At 44.3% G+C, this 21,839-nt stretch overlaps 1 protein-coding gene across 7 annotated transcripts in view; it reads right to left on the bottom strand.

Moving 5' to 3' along the window:
- LOC139252294 (oocyte zinc finger protein XlCOF6-like) overlaps nt 1–21,839 on the bottom strand; it is a 47,300-nt gene that overhangs the window by 4,683 nt on the left and 20,778 nt on the right. For 2 of the 7 annotated variants that reach the window (XM_070873322.1, XM_070873321.1), the window contains exons 3-4: nt 20,838–21,032; nt 976–1,149 (exon numbers count right to left, since the gene is read on the bottom strand). The exons of 1 other annotated variant lie outside the window; for it this stretch is intronic. The gene's annotated coding sequence lies outside the window, so the exon portion shown is untranslated. Of the gene's footprint in view, nt 1–975; nt 1,150–4,547; nt 5,324–10,716; nt 10,740–20,837; nt 21,033–21,839 lie in introns of those variants that run through there. 4 more of the 7 variants (XM_070873325.1, XM_070873324.1, XM_070873326.1 and 1 more) reach the window with 4 other exon arrangements.

Genomic DNA, 21,839 nt, shown 5'->3' with positions numbered 1-21,839 from the left:
GGGCAAAAGTTTGGCAGATGGAGTATAATGTTGGAAAGTGTGAGGTTATGCACTTTGGCAGAAAAAAATAAAAGAGCAAGTTATTATTTAAATGGAGATAAATTGCATAGTGCTGCAGTACAGCGGGACCTGGTGCATGAAACACAAAAGGTTAGTATGCAGGTACAGCAAGTGATCAGGAAGGCCAATGGAATCTTGGCCTTTATTGCAAAGGGGATGGAGTATAAAAGCAGGGAAGTCTTGCTACAGTTATACAGGGTATTGGTGAGGCCAGACCTGGAATATTGCATACAATTTTGGTTTCCATATTTAAGAAAGGATATACTTGCTGTGAAGGCAATTCAGAGAAGGTTCACAATGTTGATTCCAGAGATGAGGGGGTTGACTTTAGAGGAAAAGTTGAGTAGGTTGGGCCTCTACTCATTGTAATTCAGAAGAATGAGAGGTGATCTTACCGAAACGTATAAGTTTATGAGGGGGCTTGTCAAGGTGGATGCAGAGAGGATGTTTCCACTGATAGAGGAGACTAGAATTAGGGGGCATAATCTTAGAATAAGGGGCTGCCAATTTAAAATTGAGATGGAGGAATTTCTTCTCTCTGAAGCAGTGAATTCCACAGATTTATAACCGTCTGAGAGCTGTGGAAGCTGGGTCATTGAATAAATTTAAGACAGAGATGGACAGTTTCTTAACTGATAAGGGAATAAGGGATTATGGGGAGCGGGCAGGGAAGTGGACTTGAGTCAATGATTGGATCAGCCATGATCATGTTAAATGGTGGAGCAGGCTCGAGGAATAGCCTACTCCTGCTCCTATTTCTTATGTTCTTATGTAAGGAGAAATACTCTCAAATTTATGGGGGACTGGGATTTGTCCATAAGAGTAATTGAAGGTATGAGAACTGAAATATTCAAATTAGAAAGGAGAAAATGCGCAAAATGGTGCAGTCGGTAACAGGACATCAATTAGTCTCACCTTATCTTGGAAACGTCAATTATCGACACACTGTGTTGTTTGAAATATCAAAATATTCAACTCCAGCCCAGTTTTCGGGGTTATCAACTTCAGCAGAACAAACTCCAACTGACAGAACAAACACGATTCAGTCAGGATGCGAGTAACACCAGCAATAATAGTAGAATCCAACCCCTGCAGTCAAAATGGATAGAGGATTGGTTAACTAACACAAAACAGATTCAGGAAAAATGGGTCATTTTTCGGTTGGCAAACTGTAACTAGTGGGGTGTCGCAGGGATCAGTTCTGGGGCTTCAACAATTTACAATTTATGTTAATGACTTGGATGAAGGGACCGAGTGTAACGTAGCCAAATTTGCAGATGATACAAAGATAGGTGGGAAAGCAAGTTGTGAGGAGGACGCAAAGAATCTACAAAGGGATATAGATAGGCTCAATGAGCGGGCAAAAATCTGGCAGATGGACTATAGTGTTGTAAAATGTCAGGTTATCCCCTTTGGTAGGAAAAATAAAAAAGCAAATTATTATTTAAATGGAGACTATTACAAAATGCCGTAGTGCAGAGGGATCTGGGGGTTCTTGTACATGAAACTCAAACAGTTAGCATGCAGGTACAGCAAGTAATCAGGAATGCAAATGGAATGCTGGCCTTTATTGCAAGAGGGATGGAGTATAAAAGTAGGGAAGTCCTGCTACAACTGTACAGGGCGTTGGTAAGACCACACCTGGAGTACTGCGCACACTTTAGGTCTGGACTTGTCTCCATTCCCGTGATGAGGGGATTGCCAGATGGGAGTATAATGTGGATAAATGTGAGGTTATCCACTTTGGTGGCAAAAACGTGAAGACAGAATATTATCAGAATGGCGGCAGATTAGGAAAAGGGGAGGTGCAACGAGACCTGGGTGTCATGATTCATCAGTTTTTGAAAGTTGTCATGACAGTACAGCAGGCGGTGAAGGCGGCAAATGGTATGTTGGCCTTCATAGCTAGGGGATTTGAGTATAGGAGCAGGGAGGTCTTACTGCAGTTGTACAGGGCCTTGGTGAGGCCTCATCTGGAATATTGTGTTCAGTTTTGGTCTCCTAATCTGAGGAAGGATGTTCTTGCTATTGAGGGAGTGCAGGGAAGGTTCACCAGACTGATTCCCGGGATGGCAGGACTGACATATGAGGAGAGACTGGATCAACTGGGCCTTTATACATTGGAGTTTAGAAGGATGAGAGGGGATCTCATAGAAACATGTAAGATTCTGACAGGACGGGACAGGTTAGATGCGTGTAGAATATTCCCGATGTTGGGGAAGTCCAGAATCAGGGGACACAGTCTTCGGATAAGGGGTAGGCCATTTAGGACCGAGATGAGGAGAAACTTCTTCACTCAAGAGTTGTGAACCTGTGGAATTCTCTGCCGCAGAGAATTGTTGATGCCAGTTCATTGGATATATTCAAGAGGGAGTTAGATATGGCACTTACGTCTAAGGGGATCAAGGGGTATGGAGAGAAAGCAGGAAAGGGGTACTGAGGCAATGATCAGCCATGATCTTATTGAATGGTGGTGCAGGCTCGAAGGGCCGAATGGCCGAATCCTGCACCTATTTTTGATGTTTCTATGAGTGGAACCAGGGAGTGAACCTGAAGGTGCTGACTGTGGCTGGGTTCAATTTTACACACTCTGGTTTCCCTCCTTCTCCTCCCCTGATGGTGCAGACTCTGACTGGGTCCAGTTCTGCACTCACTGCTTCCCCTCCCTCTCAAATGAGCTTTCTCTGGCTGGGTTAAGTTCTACACTCACTGGTTCCCCTCCCTCTCCTACCCTGAAGGGGCTGGGTCTAGTTCTGCACTCACCGGTTCCCCTCCCCTGAAGATGCTGACTCTGTCTGGGTTCAGTTCTACACTCATTGGTTACCCCTCCCTGTCCAAAAGGAGCTGACTCTGGCTGGGTTCAGTTCCACACACGCTTGTTCCCCTCTCCTCCCCTGAAGGGGCTCACTCGGGGTGGGTTCAGATATAGACTCATTCGTTCCCCTCCCTCTGCTCCCCTGAAGGAGCTGACTATTGTTGTGTTCAATTCTACACTCACTGGTTCCTCTCCCTCTCCTCTCCTGAAGGTGCTGACTCTGGCTGAGTTCAGTTCTGCGCTCACTGGTTGCCCTCGCATGAAGGTGCTGAGTGTGGCCGCGTTCAGTTTTACACTCACTGGTTCCCCTCCCTCCCCTCCCCTGAAGGTGCTGACTCTGGCTGGGTTCAGTTCGCACTCGCTTGTTCCCCTCTCCTCCCCTGTCGGTGCTGACTTGGGGTGGGTTCAGATATAGTTTCATTGGTTCCTCTCTCTCTCCTCCTCTGAAGGTTCCCCTCCCTCTCCTCCCCTGAAGGGGAGTCATTGGTTCCCCTCCCTCTCCTCCTCCTCCTCCTCCTGCTCCTCCTCCTCCTGTGCTATGTGGGAAATCAGGAACACTTCTATGTTTGCAGGAAGTGTATCCAGCTGCAGCTCCTGACAGACTGCATTGCAGCACTGGAGCTGCACATGGATTCACTCTGGAGCATCCGCGATGCTGAGGATGTCGTGAATAGCACGTTTAGTGAGTTGGTCACACTGTAGATAAAGTTTACACAGGCAGATAGGGAATGGGTGACCATCAGGCAGAGCAGTGGAAGGAAGGTAGTGCAGGGGTCCTCTCCCTCCAAAACAGATACACCACTTTGGGTACTGTTGGAGGAGATGACTCATCAGAGGAAGGCAGCAGCAGCCAAGTCCATGGCACCAGAGGTGGCTCTGCTGCGCAGGAGGGCAGGAAAAAGAGTGGGAGAGCTATAGTTGTAGGGGATTCTATTGTAAGGGGAATAGATAGGCATTTCTGCGGTCGCAACCGAGACTCCAGGATGGTATGGTATGTTGCCTCACTGGTGCAAGGGTCAAGGATGACTTGGAGCGGCTGCAGTGCATTATGGAGGGGGGTGGGGGGGGGTGTGAACAGCCAGTTGTCGTGGTGTGAAAGGGCAGATTACAAATTGTAATTACAATTCATAATAATAATTAGGATGTTTTAAAATGGAGTTAACAGGTTTTTTAAGATGGATCCCACAGCCTGATTTTCAGACTGTGGGAAGCATGTGTGGGATGCCTTCCACAGAGGAGCAGATGTTCCAATTCATAGACCAAAGGCCTGAGGAGCAAGGCACAGAATTTGAATTGTTTAAAAAGAATCATAACAACATGTATCTGGAATTACCAATTAAGGCATATAGAAGGCAGATTGGAGGAAGCACCCGACCAATCAATCATGTGTTAATCAATCAGCACGTATTAATTGTAACTTGCGTAATTACGTAATGCTATAATCTGAAACTGGATAAAATAAGATGTCTGTGGCAGTTTCTTTCAGCATTCCTTCAAGGATAACTCTCCTGCCGGCTTGTATCTTTTATTAATAAAAACTGCATTTACTTTAAGGCTAACGGACTCCGAGTGGTGGTTTGAAGTTAACCCTAACAACTTGGCGTAGTCGGGCAGGATCTACTGCAGGGGAAGATTCAACTCAAACAGCCAAACCGAGTGAGTAGAGAATTACCTTGAGAAATTCTCCTCCCAAAGTCCCAGCCAGAGATCCAATGAATCTGAAGCAGAGTCTGTGCAGCCGGTAAATCCAGCTGAGGGGTGTGTCAGAACACTAAGTAGATACGTGTGTCAGGAGAATAAGTACGTATACGGGATATCGGGGAAAAAGCCTCGGTGGAAAAAGCTCCGCATAAGTCAAGGCGGAAAAACGGGAACTGGGGAAAAAGCCCCGGTGTAAGAAATGGCAAAGGAAACTGCCAAGGCCCTTGGAGGGGTGAGGTATAAACTACCAGAAGAGTTTCTGAGAGATAAATTTGAAAAGGTTAAGAAGATGGTTGAGGCAGGATATTATGAAGGGATAAAAATCATTTTAGCAGCCGTACAGACGAATAGAAAGATACCCGAAGGTGAGATGGACAGAGAAAGTGACAAAAGGCAAGAGGATGCAAGTATAAAAATAGATATAGATGACAAAAGGGAATGGACAAAGGAATTTGGCCCAAATTTGTATCCCCCATTAACAGGGTTAGGATTAGGACCCGAGGAAACTAAAGAATTGATTGGGGGCCGGACGGCTCGCTTAGTAGATATTTTTCGGACAACCATAAAAATCTTATAGTGACTATCTTAAGTGAAGTATGGATCCTAAAATAGAGCCAGCCAAACAATAAGCTTTGTTGAATGAAGAGAGACTTTTGTGAATGTCTGTCTTTGAATGAAAGTGCTTGTGTGATTTTTGACTGCGGAATATTTGAGGTGGGAATTAATGAATTGTTCGTGTGTCTGAAAGCCTGTTTGGGAAAATGGTGGCTCCATCCACTTTTTCAGACAGAGTGAAAGTTTTCTTTTAAATCCTTTGCAGTGTTGTCCTGTATGTGGGAAGTTTGAAGAAAGTGTGAACCTAGAATTGAATTACATTTTAACGTGCGGATTTATTCGGATGATAAGTTGCGGAGATGGGAAATACACAAAGGATAGATTTGTTAAGCAAAAGATAAAAAATGTGTGGTCCCGTTGGTTTTTTAAAAATTTCGACACGCTCACTTACTTGTCAAAAGAAAACATGTAATCATTGATTACATTGGGTTGAAAGACAATAAATTTAGTTTAGGAATGAGATAAAGAACGGAGAAGGGAAGTTGTAATGCCTTTTAAAAAAAAAAGAAGCCCATGTGGGTGTCTCGAGGCTGCAGGCTGGGGAAGTCACCCCCCCGCCCCCCCCCCATTTTCCTTTGTGTAAAACCTTGACGTGAAAGCTTCTAGCTCAGTAAAAAGAGTTTGAAATAAAAGATCGGCAGTACAATAGTTGAATTGGGATTTTGAGATATTTCAGGTGATTCTCCTTGATAAACATTTTGGTTATATTGGAAAATCTTGGGTTTGGAAGCCTTTTAATAAAAGTACACATACTGCGTCAGAAGCTGAAGCTTAAAAAGATGTAATTTATGAGATACTGTATCACAAAATTGAAGTTACAGAGCAAAAGATTAGAGTTTTTGATCAGCCTCTAAAACAGAAGTTAAGCACATAATTATAAAACAAGTACTTTGCATTCTGTGATCTGTGAATCACTATAAACATAAATGAGAAGTCCGATGTTAAAAAAAAACAGTATTACCATATTTGACATTTTGTAATCCAACAATAAGTACAAATACTGCAAAAGGGGAGCAGAAATTAGGATGGGAACAGTGAAGAGTTAATTTTGTTGTGAAGGTTTCAAGTACCACTGGTTAAGAAAAGGCAAAATAAAATGAGATTCATTTAAAATAAAAAGTTAAATCTGATCTTTTTTTTTAAAAAAAAAAGGAAATAAAACTAAAAGGCTTTGAACAATCTAGAAATATCTTCAGGGATCAGGTCAAACTCCTGGGCAAGTGGGGAGCTATCTGCGAAAATGTAAAAGGGACTTTGGAAAAATTAAAATGTGAAAACTACAGGTTTTAGCAGTTTAGAACAAAGGACAACATAAGTTGAACTTGTGACTTCAGATACGGTGGTTGAAGAACCACAGGAAGTGAGATGTAATGGCCTTGAAACTGGAACATTTGAGATAACGGAAAGCAGCTTTCAAAGTCTACGTGCTAGACTCTGTTCTAGTTATGGAAAAGACATTTGAGATAACGGAAAGCAGGATTTAAAGTAAATCCCAAAAAGGCATAAATTGGACAAGCTGTCGTACCTGGGACATAAAATATCCCAAGGAACTAGGACCATATCCAATGACAGGAAGGAGGCCATTAGGAATATTCCCCAACCAAAAACAGTCCGAGGGGTGTGTAAGGTACTGGGGTTCTTCAACTATTGCAGGAATTTTGTACCTAACTGCGGCAATTGCAGAAGCATTACAGCGGCTAGTGAAAGGGGGAAGACCATGCTTAGAAACTATAGAGTGGGGCCCCGAACAAGAAGCAGCATACGGTAATCTGAAGGAAGCCCTAATGTCAGCTCTAGGGCTGGGACTCCTGAACATGGATCTCCCGTTCCATGTACATTGTGAGAACCAGGGAGACTTCTATGGAGCTGTGGTGACACACATACATGGGGATAGGATGAGACCCGTAGCTTACTACTGGACACAGCAATCACCAGCGGCTCCCGGTCTGTCCAGATGTGTGGCCGCACTGGATTGTGTCACTTGGGCAGTCAAAATTAGTGAGCCTGTCATAATGACAGGAGAAATAATACTGCACACAAAACACACACTGGTGGAAATGCTAAATGGGAGGCAGTCCTATTACCACATGATTGACTCAGATCAAGGGACTCATTTCACGGGTCAAGTGATGAAAGAAACTTGTAGAATATTCGGCATTAAGCAGAAGTTTCACATCCCATATCACCCCGAGAGTTCAGGGATGGTAGAGAGAATGAATCGGACCCTTACAACCGGCTCGAGTGAGACAATGAGGTTACCAGAAGGAATAGTGACAGGAGGAGCTGACTTAGGCCCCCTATGAGACCGAATCAGAAAGTATGTGAGGGAATTGAGTGAGCAGTTGAAAGGTATACGACAGGAGGTCCGGGAAAGGCAGAAGGAGGAGGATGAAGATGGTGTGATAACTGCCTCGGCTATAATCCCCGAGGTGGGGGCGAAGGCAATGGTTAAGGAGGTGGCAGAGAAACCAGGGTTCGCACCTCGGTGGAGTGGACCATAGGAGGTATTAATTAGTGGAGATACGTGTGCTTGCGTGAGTATGAAAGGTAGGGGCTGGTGGAAGCACTGGTCCCAGCTGAAAGAATATAAAGGTACGACAGAGGGACTTTTTAGAGGATTAGGATGGATATTTGCAATATTAGGGGTACTGGCTATAATAATATTGCTCTGGAAAGGGGCACATGCCCGGAGAAACGGTGCAAACAATCGAAGAAATGGTGCAAACAATGCGGTTGAAATAGAAATGGTAAGACTCTAACTAAAAACCTGGAATATCCAGGATGTGTTTTATCAACAGAATATAAACGTGATCACCACCGCTCTTCCTATTCTACAAGGGCAAGCTACAAGGCTGCCCCTGGAGGGCCCAGAAGCATATACCCACACCGGAGGGTACAACAACTACGTAAAGCAGCCCCTGCGGGGTGGCATCTGAATGTCAGGAGCGTTTATCTTGAAGCCACAAGATAAGTGGGTAACAAAATGTTACCTGAATATTGTAAACCAGGGGAATTAACCTTGGGAAAGTGCGTGGAAGTTAAACCTGGAACAGAAGTAATGTTGTTATTTGACAATGTGCAGTATGAAATGTTAAATAAATTTATCAGCCCTATACCTGCCAGAAAAGTTTAGCCCCAAGACTAAAGCGTTGCACACACGATTACTAGACACAATCCTGAGAAAAGCTAGTGACACATGAGGAGCAAGGGAGTAACACAAGAAGCTGAGACACAAAGGAGGAAGACAGAGGAGATCTATAGAGAATGACGTATTAACTGTACATGCCCCCCTCTAATAGATGCACTAGATATACAGGCGATCCCATCAGGAGTAGATAGTTTGAGGGGAATGATGGAGGTACTAATGAGGAAACAGGCCAGGATAGGGATAGAATCTTCAGAGTTAGGATCTGAAACATCCAAAATACTGCTAGAGGGATATCCGTATTGGAAGGCCATGCACGAACAATTAATGAGCTAAATAAGCAGGAATAAGAGGACAATGGCGAGGACAAGAAAAGAGACACATGTCATGCCTATGGGAGATGTATGATCGGTCAGGTGAGACACAATATGGATCAGATACAAACCGGGCAAGTTCCAGATTGAATAAATAGCACCCAGTTGAAAGAAATGGCACAGCACACTGGGCCATTAGACGCCTGCACCCTGAAAGGAATGACTCATCATCATAGGTGTTCCCTGGAACCAGGATGACTTGCTTCCACATGAGTTCACAGATGTTTCAATGAAGGACCCGATGTTCCAGTCCTGAACTCCAATTGAAGGGTGGAAGATGCCTGTGCATGGATTTGTTTAATGTGTGGTGACCGTTGCACATCAGCCACCACTCGGGGCTTGACAGAGCTTAGAAACATAGAAACATAGAAAATAGGTGCAGGAGCAGGCCATTCAGCCCTTCTAGCCTGCACCGCCATTCAATGAGTTCATGGCTGAACATGAAACTTCAGTACCCCCTTCCTGCTTTCTCGCCATAACCCTTGATCCCCCGAGTAGTAAGGACTTCATCTAACTCCCTTTTGAATATATTTAGTGAATTGGCCTCAACTACTTTCTGTGGTAGAGAATTCCACAGGTTCACCACTCTCTGGGTGAAGAAGTTTCTCCTCATCTCGGTCCTAAATGGCTTACCCCTTATCCTCAGACTGTGACCCCTGGTTCTGGACTTCCCCAACATTGGGAACATTCTTTCTGCATCTAACCTGTCTAAACCCGTCAGAATTTTAAACGTTTCTATGAGGTCCCCTCTCATTCTTCTGAACTCCAGTGAATACAAGCCCAATTGATCCAATCTTTCTTGATAGGTCAGTCCCGCCATCCCGGGAATCAGTCTGGTGAACCTTCGCTGCACTCCCTCAATAGCAAGAATGTCCTTCCTCAAGTTAGGAGACCAAAACTGTACACAATACTCCAGGTGTGGCCTCACCAAGGCCCTGTACAACTGTAGCAACACCTCCCTGCCCCTGTATTCAAATCCCCTCGCTATGAAGGCCAACATGCCATTTGCTTTCTTAACCGCCTGCTGTACCTGCATGCCAACCTTCAATGACTGATGTACCATGACACCCAGGTCTCGTTGCACCTTCCCTTTTCCTAATCTGTCACCATTCAGATAATAGTCTGTCTCTCTGTTTTTACCACCAAAGTGGATAACCTCACATTTATCCACATTATACTTCATCTGCCATGCATTTGCCCACTCACCTAACCTATCCAAGTCACTCTGCAGCCTAATAGCATCCTCCTCGCAGCTCACACTGCCACCCAACTTAGTATCATCCGCAAATTTGGAGATACTGCATTTAATCCCCTCGTCCAGTGACAAGGGTTGAACCAGGACAACTGGAGACCTGCTCTGGGGTGTATGCGGTTACAGGAGGATGCGAGGGGAAACAGACATAATACGAGGGGAAGAGTACATCCGTGATGGACCAGTATGAGATCAAAAAGAATGGAAATATAAGGGGAATATCTTTATCCGGGTGCCGGAGAGAAGGAAACCTAACTATATGCCCTCACCCAGTGGGAGACGGGAGCAAGGATAGCTGCGGGTTTGACAATACTACGGAAGGATGTGTCACTGGAATAAGCCCTGGCCGAACTGAACCCACACATTACACCTATCAAGGGCGAGGAGAATATTGTGTGGTAACTAGCCTGGGAACTTACAATTACGGAGGTTTGACTTGTAACATTACAATGCCTAACTTTTGCTTTACTCCCAGAATGACGGTGTCAGTGGGAAGAGCACGCATGACGTATATACACGCCAGGAAGACAATGACATTAAACATAAGCGATGAGATGAAGCGAGATATTGATGATTACATGGAAGAGCAAGCACCACCAATTCCCCTGTTACTTGAAGATTTCACTGAGCTCAAAGGACCATTAAGAAATAAAATTAAAATATATTATGAGCTAAAGAATAAAAGCAAAAGAACTGGACAGTGAAATAAAGGATAACCTGAAAAAGCTGCCTTGGTACTTGAGATTATACATACGTGGATAAGGATCCTTTCACATACACTAGTGGCAGTACAGATAGGAATAGCCTCGAGTTGGTTGGTGATGTCATGTAACAAGTGTGAGGCATACCCGAGTAAAGTTACAAGATAGGGATTAGAATTATATCCCATGTGTTAGTCCTAGTGCAGCAATAGTGGTGCTGATACTCCGGGGAGAATGTGCAGGCAGATACAAGAGACGCAGAGCGAAGACGTTGACCAAGGCCTGTAACCAAGAATGCAGAAAGCCTTTATCATCAAACACAAAGACAGAACAAATACCTGATCATGAGTCGGGAGTGTCCCAATCCTATCGCCTGATCAACGAAACCGAGGCGGGAGACACACGAATCAAGACAGGATAAGGCAGGGAAAGGAAAATTGTTGTTCATGGTGAGACATTTTTAAGGGCTGGTCACCTAAAGCCTACGCAGTCCTCAAATTGATGTGGCATCCAATTGTGCAAATAATGGTAGTGGTAGGGATATATATCGTGATACAACTATATCTGCTGTGTAAGATCTGAGGGATATACAACCGCGTGGTTCTAGCCGAACAGCAAACAGCCTTGTTAACTATGTAATGTAGGCATGATAGGGAGGCGAATGACTTTGTAACACATTAGGGAAACAACTAAGCCTCCCGAGCTTATGCTCTGTATGGACAAAAACAAATATAAGTGACGTGCCAATATCCTAGGGAAATGGTCAGGGGTAGTATGTAAACACTCTGCAAAAGATGGAACTATGAGCGATCCCAAGGATATGGACTTGATATCACCATTTCCAGCAGATAGCTCAGAACATATATGTGCTAAGCTGATTATTTAGAAATAATCAGGGACCAACAGGAGGGACTGAAAGGGCAGATTACAAATTGTAATTACAATTCATAATAATAATTGGGATGTTTTAAAATGGAGTTAACAGGTTTTTTAAGATGGATCCCACAGCCTGATTTTCAGACTGTGGGAAGCATGTGCGGGATGCCTTCCACAGAGGAGCAGATGTTCCAATTCATAGACCAAAGGCCTTAGGAGCCAGGCACAGACACAGATAACAGAATTTGAATTGTATAAAAAGAATCATAACAACATGTATCTGGAATTACCAATTAAGGCATATAGAAGGCAGATTGGAGGAAGCACCCGACCAATCAATCATGTGTTAATCAATCAGCACGTATTAATTGTAACTTGCGTAATTACGTAATGCTATAATCTGAAATTGTATAAAATAAGATGTCTGTGGCAGTTTCTTTGAGCATTCCTTCAAGGATAACTCTCCTGCCGGTTTGTATCTTTTATTAATAAAAACTGCATTTACTTTAAGGCTAATGGACTCCGAGTGGTGGTTTGAAGTTAACCCTAACATGGTGCATATAGGTACCAACGACATACGTAAAAAACGGGATGAGATCCGACAAGCTGAATTTAAGGAGCTAGGAGTTAAATTAAAAAGTCGGACCTTAAAGATAGTAATCTCAGGATTGCTACCAGTGCCACGTGCTAATCAGAGTAGAAATAACAGGATAATTAAGATGAATACGTATATTGAGGAATGGTGCAAGAGGGAAGGATTCAAATTCCTGCGATATTGGAACCGGTTCTGGGGGAGGTGGGACCAGTACAAAACGGATATGGCAGGGGGATGGGAATCTATGCAGGGAGACAGAGGGAAGTAAAATGGGGGCAGAAGCAAAAGATAGAAAGGAGAAAAGTAAAAGTGGAGGGAAGAGAAATCCAAGGCAAAAATCAAAAAGGCCCACGTTACAGCATAATTCTAAAAGGGACAAAGAGTGTTAAAAAAACAAGCCTGAAGACTCTGTGTCTCAATGCAAGGAGTATTCGTAATAAGGTGGATGAATTAACCGCACAGGCAATTATTAACAAACATAATATAATTGGGATTACGGAGACATGGCTCCAGGAAGACCAAGGCTGGGAACTCAACATCCAGGGGTATTCAACATTCAGGAAGGAGAGACAGAAAGGAAAAGGAGGTGGGACAGCATTGCTGGTTAAAGAGGAAATTAACGCAATAGTAAGGAAGGACATTAGCTTGGATGATGTGGAATCTGTATGGGTAGAGCTGCGGAATACCAAAGGGCAGAAAACGTTAGCAGGAGTTGTGTACAGACCACCAAACAGTAGTAGTGAGGCTGGGGATGGCATCAAACAGGAAATTAGGGATGCATGCAATAAAGGTACAGCAGTTATCATGGCGACTTTAATCTACATATAGATTGGGCTAACCAAACTGGTTTCAATATTGTGGAGAAGGATTTCCTGGAGTGTATTAGAGATGGTTTTCTAGACCAATATGTCGAGGAACCTACTGGACAACTGGCCATCCTAGACTGGGTGTTGTGTAATGAGAGAGGATTAATTGAGTGACCATAATATGGTAGAATTCTTTATTAAGATGGAGAGTGAAACAGTTAATTCAGAGACTAGGGTCCTGAACTTAAGGAAAGATAACTTCCGATGGTATGACACGTGAATTGGCTAGGATAGACTGGCAAATGATACTTAAAGGATTGACAGTGGATAGGCAATGGCAGACATTTATAGATCACATGGATGAACTTCAACAATTGTACATCCCTGTCTGGAGTAAAAATACAACGGGGAATGTGGCTCAACTGTGGCTAACAAGGGAAATTAGGGAAAACATTCAATCCAAGGAAGAGGCATATAAATCAGCCAGAAAAAACAGCAAATCTGAGGTCTGGGAGAAATTTAGAATTCAGCAGAGGAGGACAAAGGGTTTAATTAGGAGGGGGAAAATTGAGTATGAGAGGAAGCTTGCAGGGAACATAAAAACTGACTGCAAAAGCTTCTATAGATATGTGAAGCGAAAAAGGTTAGTGAAGACAAATGTAGGTTCCTTGCAGTCAGAATCAGGTGAATTTATAATGGGGAACAAGGAAATGGCAGACCAATTGAACAAATACTTTGGTTCTGTCTTCACTAAAGAAAACACAAATAACCTTCCAGAAATACTCGGGCTCCGAGGGTCTAGCGAGAAGGGGGAACTGGAGGGAATCCTTATTATTCAGGAAATAGTGTTAGTGAAATTGACGAGATTGAAGGCCGATATATCCCCAGGGCCTGATAGGTTGCATCACAGAGTAATTAAGGAAGTGGCCCTAGAAACAGTGGATGCATTGGTGATCATTTTCTAACATTGTATTGACTCTGCATCAGTTCCTATGGACTGGAGGGTAGCTAATGTAACACCAATTTTAAAAATAGGAGGGAGAGAGAAAACAGGGAATTATAGACCGGTTAGCCTGACATCAGTGGTGGGGAAAATGTTGGAATCAATTATTAAAGATGAAATAGCAGCTCATTTGGAAAGCAGTGACAGGATCGGTCCAAGTCAGCATGGATTTATGAAAGGGAAATCATGCTTGACAAATCTTCTAGAATTTTTTGAGGATGTAACTAGCAGAGTGGACAAAGGAGAAACATAGAAACATAGAAAATAGGTGCAGGAGTAGGCCATTCGAGCCTGCACCGCCATTCAATGAGTTCATGGCTGAACATGCAACTTCAGTACCCCATTCCTGCTTTCTCGCCATAACCCTTGATCCCCCGAGTAGTAAGGACTACATCTAACTCCCTTTTGAATATATTTAGTGAATTGGTCTCAACAACTTTCTGTGGTAGAGGATTCCACAGGTTCACCACTCTCTGGGTGAAGAAGTTTCTCCTCATCTCGATCCTAAATGGCTTACCCCTTATCCTTAGACTGTGACCCCTGGTTCTGGACTTCACCAACATTGGGAACATTCTTCCTGCATCTAATCTGTCTAAACCCGTCAGAATATTAAATGTTTCTATGAGATCCCCTCTCATTTTTCTGAACTCCAGTGAATACAAGCCCAGTTGATCCAGTCTTTCTTGATATGTCAGTCCCGCCATCCCGGGAATCAGTCTGGTGAACCTTCGCTGCACTCCCTCAATAGCAAGAATGTCCTTCCTCAAGTTAGAAGACCAAAATTGTACACAATACTCCAGATGTGGCCTCACCAAGGCCCTGTACAACTGTAGTAACACCTCCATGCCCCTGTACTCAAATCCCCTTGCTATGAAGGCCAACATGCCATTTGCTTTCTTAACCACCTGATGTACCTGCATGCCAACCTTCAATGACTGATGTACCATGACACCCAGGTCTCGTTGCACCTCCCCTTTTCCTAATCTGTCACCATTCAGATAATAGTCTGTCTCTCTGTTTTTACCACCAAAGTGGATAACCTCACATTTATCCACATTATACTTCATCTGCCATGCATTTTCCCACTCACCTAACCTGTCCAAGTCACTCTGCAGCCTCATAGCATTCTCCTCGCAGCTCACACTGCCACCAGTTACCAATTCCCTTCATGTACAGACGCTCCCTGACCAGTCACGATTTCTCCCTCATTTCCACACACTCCCTGACCAGTTACCAATTCCCTTCATCTACAGAAGCTCCCTGACCAGTCACCATTTCTCCCTCATTTCCACATGCTCCCTGACTAGTCACCATTTCCACACGCTCCCTAACTAGTCACCATTTCTCCCTCATTTCCACACGCTCCCTGACTAGTCACCATTTCCACATGCTCACTGACCAGTCACCATTTCCACACGCTCCCTGACCAGTCACCATTTCTCCCTCATTTCCACACGCTCCCTGACCAGTCACCATTTCTCCCTCATTTCCACACACTCCCTGACCAGTCACCATTTCTCCTTAATTTACAGACACTCCCTGACTTGTCACCAATTCCCTTGAGCACATCGATCTAGGCTGACACTCCAGTGCAGTGATGAGGGAATGATGCTCTGTTGGAGGTGCCATATTTCGGATGGGACGTTAAACTGAGGCCCCGTCTGCTCTCTCAGGTGGTCATAAAAGATCCCATGGCACTATTTCGAAGAAGAGCCAGGGACTTCTCCCTCGTGTCCTGGCCAATATTTATCCCTCAATCAACATGACAAAAACAGATTATCTGATCATTATCACACTGCTGTTTGTGGGAGCTTGCTGTACTCAAGTTGGCTGCCTGCCGCGCTTCCCACACTACAACAGTGACCACACTCCAAAAGTAATTCACTGGCTGTAAAGCGTTTTGAGACTTCTGGTGGTCATGACCAGCACTATATAAATACAAGTCTTTCTTTCTTCTTTCTTCTTTCTTTCTTGATTGACAGATGCTCCCTGACCAGTCTCCATTTCTCCTTCATTTACAGACGCTCCCTGACCAGTCACCATTTCTCCTTCATTTACAGATGCTCCCTGACCAGTCTCCATTTCTCCTTCATTTACAGATGCTCCCTGACCAGTCACCATTTCTCCTTCATTTACAGACACTCCCTGACCAGTCACCATTTAGCTGAAATTGTTGACGGTTCTCTCTCCTCAGGTACTGTCCCTCTCTCCCTCAAATCTGCCATCATCACTGCTCTTCTCAAAAAACTAACCCTCAATTTCCGCCCCCCCTCCCCCCCCGCCCGATCCTTGCAAACTACCACCCCATCTCCAACCTCCCCTTGTTTGCAGACGACACTAAAATTAGCTATGTGGTTGATAATGAAGAGGAAAGTCATGGGCTGCAGGAGGCAGAGCAGTGGCAAATTAAATTTAATTCAAAGAAGTCTGAGGTGATGCACTTTGGGAGGGATAATAAGGAAAGGGTATACACATTAAGCGGTAGGCCACTAAATAGTGTAGATGAACAAAGGGACCTTGGAATGCTTGTCTACAGATCCCTGAAAGTAGCAGGCCAGGTGGATAAGGTGGTTAAGAAGGCATACGGAATGTATGCCTTTATTGGTCAAGGCATAGAATATGAGAGCAGAGAGGTTATGCTTAAATTGAATAATACTTTGGTTAGGCCATAGCTGGGGTACTGCGTGCAGTTCTGGTCTGTATTGTAGGAAGGACGTGATTGCACTGGAGAGGGTGCAGAGGAGATTTACTAGGATGCTGCCTGGAATGGAGAATCTTAGTGATGAGGACAGATCGGATAGGCTGGGTTTGTTCTCATTGGAACAGAGGAGGTTGAGAGGAGACCTCATCGAGGTGTACAAAATGTTGAGGGGCCTGCACATAGTGGATAGTAAAGGTCTATTTCCATTGGTGGAGGGGGCTATTCTGAGGGGGCATAGTTTTGAGGTGGTTGGTGGAAGGTTTAGAGGGGATTTGAGAGGAGGCTTCTTTACGCAGAGGGTTGTGGGGATCTGGAACTCACTGCCTGGAAGAGTGGTGGATGCAGAAACCCTCACCACTTTTAAGAGATGGTTGGATGGGCACTTAAAGTGCTGTAACCTGCAGGGTTACGGACCTAGAGCTGGTAATTGGGATTAGATTAGACGACTTTTTGTTGGTCAGCACAGATATAATGGTAAGTACTGCAGGGAATAGAATACGGCCAGGGTGATCTCCTGGACTAGTTTCGATCGCCTGGATGGGTCAGAGAGGAATTTTCCCAGATTTTTTTCTCCCTAAATTGGCCTGGGTTTCTATCTGGTTTTTGCCTCTCCCAGGAGATCACATGGCTCCGGTTGGGGTGGAGTGTCGATGTTTTTAGTATAAGGGGTGTTGCAGTGGTGTGGGGCGGACTGGTTGGGCTGGGTGCTCTTTGCCTTTCCGTCATTGTTCATGGGTTTGTATGTAACCTTTAGGGCTGCTGACCGAGGGCCGTGTGGCTCTTTGTCGGCCGGCGCAGACACGATGGGCCGAAATGGCCTCCTTCTGCGCTGTAAATTTCGATGTTTCTATGCTGCTATGTTTCCTCTCCAAAGTCCTTGAACATGTTGTCACCTCCCAGATCCGTGCCCACCTTTCCCACAATTCCATGTTTGAATCCCTCCAATCGGGTTTCCGCGCCTGCCACAGTACCGAGACGGCTCTCATCAAACTCACAAACCACGTCCTTTGTGACTGTGACAAAGGCAGACTAGCCCTCCTTGTCCTTCTTGACTTGTCTGCAGCCTTTGACACGGTTGACCACTCGAACCTTCCCCACCACCTCTCCACCATCGTCCAGCTGGGTGGGACTGCACTCGCCTGGTTCCATTCTTATCTATCCAATCGTAGCCAGAGAATCTCCTGCAATGGCTTCTCTTCCCACTGTTGTTATCCCCATTGTTATCTCTGGTGTCCCCCAAGTATCTGTCCTTGGCCCCCTCCTATTTCTCATCTACATGTTGCCCCTTGGCGACATCATCTGAAAACACAGCATCAGTTTCCACATGTACGCTGACGGCACCCAGCTCTACCTCACTACCACTTCTCTCGACCCCTCCATGGTCCCTAAATTGTCAGTCTGCTTGTCCGACATCCAATTCTGGATGAGCAGAAATTTTCTCCAATTGAATATTGGGAAGGTCGAAGCCATTGTTTTCGGTCCCTGCCACAAACTCCGTTCCCGAGCCACTGACTCCATCCCTCTCCCCAACTTCTGTCTATGGCTGAACCACACTGTTCACAACCTTGGTGTCATATTTGACCCTGGAATGAGCTTTCGACCTCATATCTGCAGCATAACGAAGACCCACTATTTCCACCTCCGTAGCATCACCCACCTCAACCCTTACCTCAGCTCATCCGCTGCTGAAGCCCTCATCCTGACCAGTCACCATTATTCCTTCATTTACAGACACTCCCTGACCAGTCTCCATTTCTCCTTCATTTAGAGACATTCCCTGACCTGTCTGGATTTCTCCTTCATTCATTGACGCTCCCTCACCAGTTTCTATTTCTCTCTCATTTACAGACGCTCCCTGACTCACTTCCTCCCTGTCCCTGGAGTTTGCCGTGGTGCCGCTTTGTGGGCCTATCTGTTGTGGCTTTAAACAGATGAAACCCTGTGGGTTGGAGCAAACTCTGCAACATTTGGTAGTGAAATGGATTGATTCAGGACAGACAGCAGGGATTATTTCAGGAAATAACAGTGTAGTGAGACAGGAAATGCAGTGGATGTTGTGTAGATGGATTGTCAAAAGGTGTTTGATAAAGTGCCGGACATGAGGTTTGTTCATCAAAATTAAGGCTCACGGTATTAAAGGGAGTGGGGCCGTGTGGAGAGGAAGTTGGGTAAAGGGCATAAAACAGAGAGTAGTGGTTAATGGATGTTCTTCAGACTGGAGGGATGTAAACAGTGGTGTCCCCCGGGGTCAGTGTTGGGACCATTGCTCTTCTCAATATAGAGAAACGATCTGGGCTGGGGTCTAAGAACAGAAGGATATAAGAATTAGGAGCAAGTGTACGTGACTCGGCCTCTCGAGCCTGCTCCGCCATTCAATAAGATCATGGCTGATCTTCTACCTCAACTCCACTTTCCTGCACTGTCCCCATATCCCTCGATTCCCTTAATATCCAAAAATCTATTGATCTCTGTCTTGAATATACTCAAAGACTGAGCCTTCATATCCCTTTGGGTTAAAAAAATTCCAAAGATTGACACCCTCTGAGTGAAGAAGTTTCCCCTCAATTCAGTCCTAAATGGCCGAACCCTTATTCTGAGTCTGTGAGCCCTGGTTCTTGACTCTCCAGTCAGGGAAAACATCCTCCCTGCATCTACCCTGTCAAGCCCTGTAAGAATTTTATATGTTTCAATGAGATCACATCTCATTCTTCTAAACTCTAGAGAATATAGGTCTAGTGTACTCAATCTCTCCTTATTGGACAATCCCCCCATCCCAGCAATCAGTCTGGGATGCACTCCCTCTATGGCAAGTATATCCTTCCTTAGGTAAGGAGACCAAAACTGTACACAATACTCCAGGTACAGTCTCACCAGGGCCCTATATAATTGCAGTCAGATGTTTTTACTCGTACTCAAATCCTCCTGTAATAAAGGCCAATATATCATTTGCTTTCTTAATTGCTTGCTGTTCCTGTATGTTAACTTTCAGTGATTCATGTACAAGGACACCCAGGTCCCTCTGAACACCGACATTTCCCTAACACTCACCATTAAAAAAATACTCTGTTTTTCAAATTTTCCTACCAAAGTAGATAACTTCACATTCCTCCACATTATATTACATTTGCCATGTTCTTACCCACTCACTTAGCCTGTCTATATCCCATTGAAGCCCCTTTGTATCCTCCTCACAACTTATATTCCCACCAAGCTTTGTATCATCAGCAAACTTGGATATATTACATTTGGTCCCCTCATCCAAATCATTGATTCGATTCTGAATAGCTGGGGCCCAAGCACCAATCCTTGCAGCACCCCACTAGTAACAGCCTGCCAAGCCGAAAATTACCATTTATTTGTTTTCTGCCCGTTAACCAATCCTAAATCCATGCTAGTATATTACCCCCAATCCCATGAGCCCTAATTGTGTTTAATAACCTCTTGTGTGGCACCTTATCGAATGCTTTCTGAAAATCCAAATACACCACATCCACTGGTTCCCCCTTATCTATTCTATTAGTTACAATCTCAAAAACCTCTAACAGATTTGTCAAACATGATTTCCCTTTCACAAATCCATGTCGACTCTGCCCAATCCTATTACTATTTTCTAATTGCTCTGTTACCACATCCTTAATATTAGATTCTAGCATTTTCCCTCCGACTGATGTCAGGCTAACTGGTCTGTACGTTCCCCATTTTCTCTCTCCCTCCTTTCTTAAATAGCGGGGTTACATTAGCTTCCTTCCAATATGCGGGAACCTTTCTGGGATCTATGGAATTTTGGATGACGACAGCCAATGCATCCATTATCTCAATGGCCACCTCCTTCAAAACCCTAGGATGTAGGCCATCGGGTCAAGATCAAAATCTCCAGATGATGCCAAAAGAGGGACCATGGCCAACTGTGAAGGGGTTGCAAGTGACTTCAGTGTGAACACACAGGTTAGTAAATGGGGCAGGTAAATGGCAAATGAAATTTAATGCAGAGAAATGTGATGATAGATTTTGGGAGAAAATGTACATTAAATGGTAAAACTTTAACAAGAGTAGCAGAGTAGAGAGATTTAGGGTTGTAAGATTCTAGCTAATGTCTTGCCTCATTAATTAGCAGGTTCAAGAGTCCAGTGTCAGGAACTTTAATATCTTACTAAGAAATACAAGATGAGCAGATTCTCAATCCACTGACGTACCTTATATTGATCCATCAATCAGAGTAAAGATACAAGTCCCGCGTGTCCACAGTAACTGACACCAGGTCAGCCCGCTGGATGCCCTGAGCTTGATCTCCGATGTCTCCAGTCCCGACTGCCCCCTTACATCAGTCTCCCCTCACTTTTATACCCTGCACTGATCCACCTCTGGCACCGGACTCTTCTTTGTTTTCTCTGCTGGGTTTGGGTAGGAAGTGAGGAAAAGACAGCTGGAATTTCTCTAATCTGTGATTTACAAGGTCACTTTCCCTGGTTCCCAGCAGTTACTTTTCTCAGTAATTTTCTCTTTATCCCTAAACTCCCCTGCTTGCTGTTCATTACTTTTTTTCAGATTGTTTCACAGTAATAGGTATAAACATCACACATTATAATCTAATCTATTCTATTACTCACTCTGGTTTAAGTTTATATTGCAGTTAATAACAGAAAAACCCTGTCCTTTCCCCGATCAGATTACAACCAGTTGATTCAGTAAATGGAATGTCTTATCAGTGTTGTCATAGCAACCTGTCGACAGTGAAGGCCTGTTTGAGTTTCTAACTCAGACTAAACCTCTATTTCCCACAATACACATTAATCAGCTATTTGATGTCAACATATTTTAGCCATGATATGTTAATAACTCTAAAACCTACAAGGAGTTCAGATACACAAATCTTTAAGTTGATAAAGTGGTTAAAAAGCACATGGGATCCTAGGTTTTATAAATAGGGGTGTGGAGTACAAAAGGGTAAACCTGCACAAATCATTGGTTAGGCTGCAGTTCGAATATTGTGTCAGGTTTTGGGGGTCTTACACCAGGAAGGATGTCGAGGTCATGGAGAGGGTGCAGAGAGATTCACTGAGATGGTACCAGGGAAGAGAGGCTTTAGTTATCAGGGGAGATTGGAGAAACTGGGGCTCTTTTCATTAGAACAAAGGGGAATTGGAGATCTGAGGGAGCTGTTCAAAGTTGATCAGATAAATGAGGATAAACTATTT

Source organism: Pristiophorus japonicus, unplaced genomic scaffold (genome assembly GCF_044704955.1).
Source record: "Pristiophorus japonicus isolate sPriJap1 unplaced genomic scaffold, sPriJap1.hap1 HAP1_SCAFFOLD_452, whole genome shotgun sequence".
Lineage (NCBI taxonomy): Eukaryota > Metazoa > Chordata > Chondrichthyes > Pristiophoridae > Pristiophorus > Pristiophorus japonicus.
The sequence above is the reverse complement of the archived record's forward strand: the minus strand, read 5'-3'. Positions and strand labels throughout refer to the sequence as shown.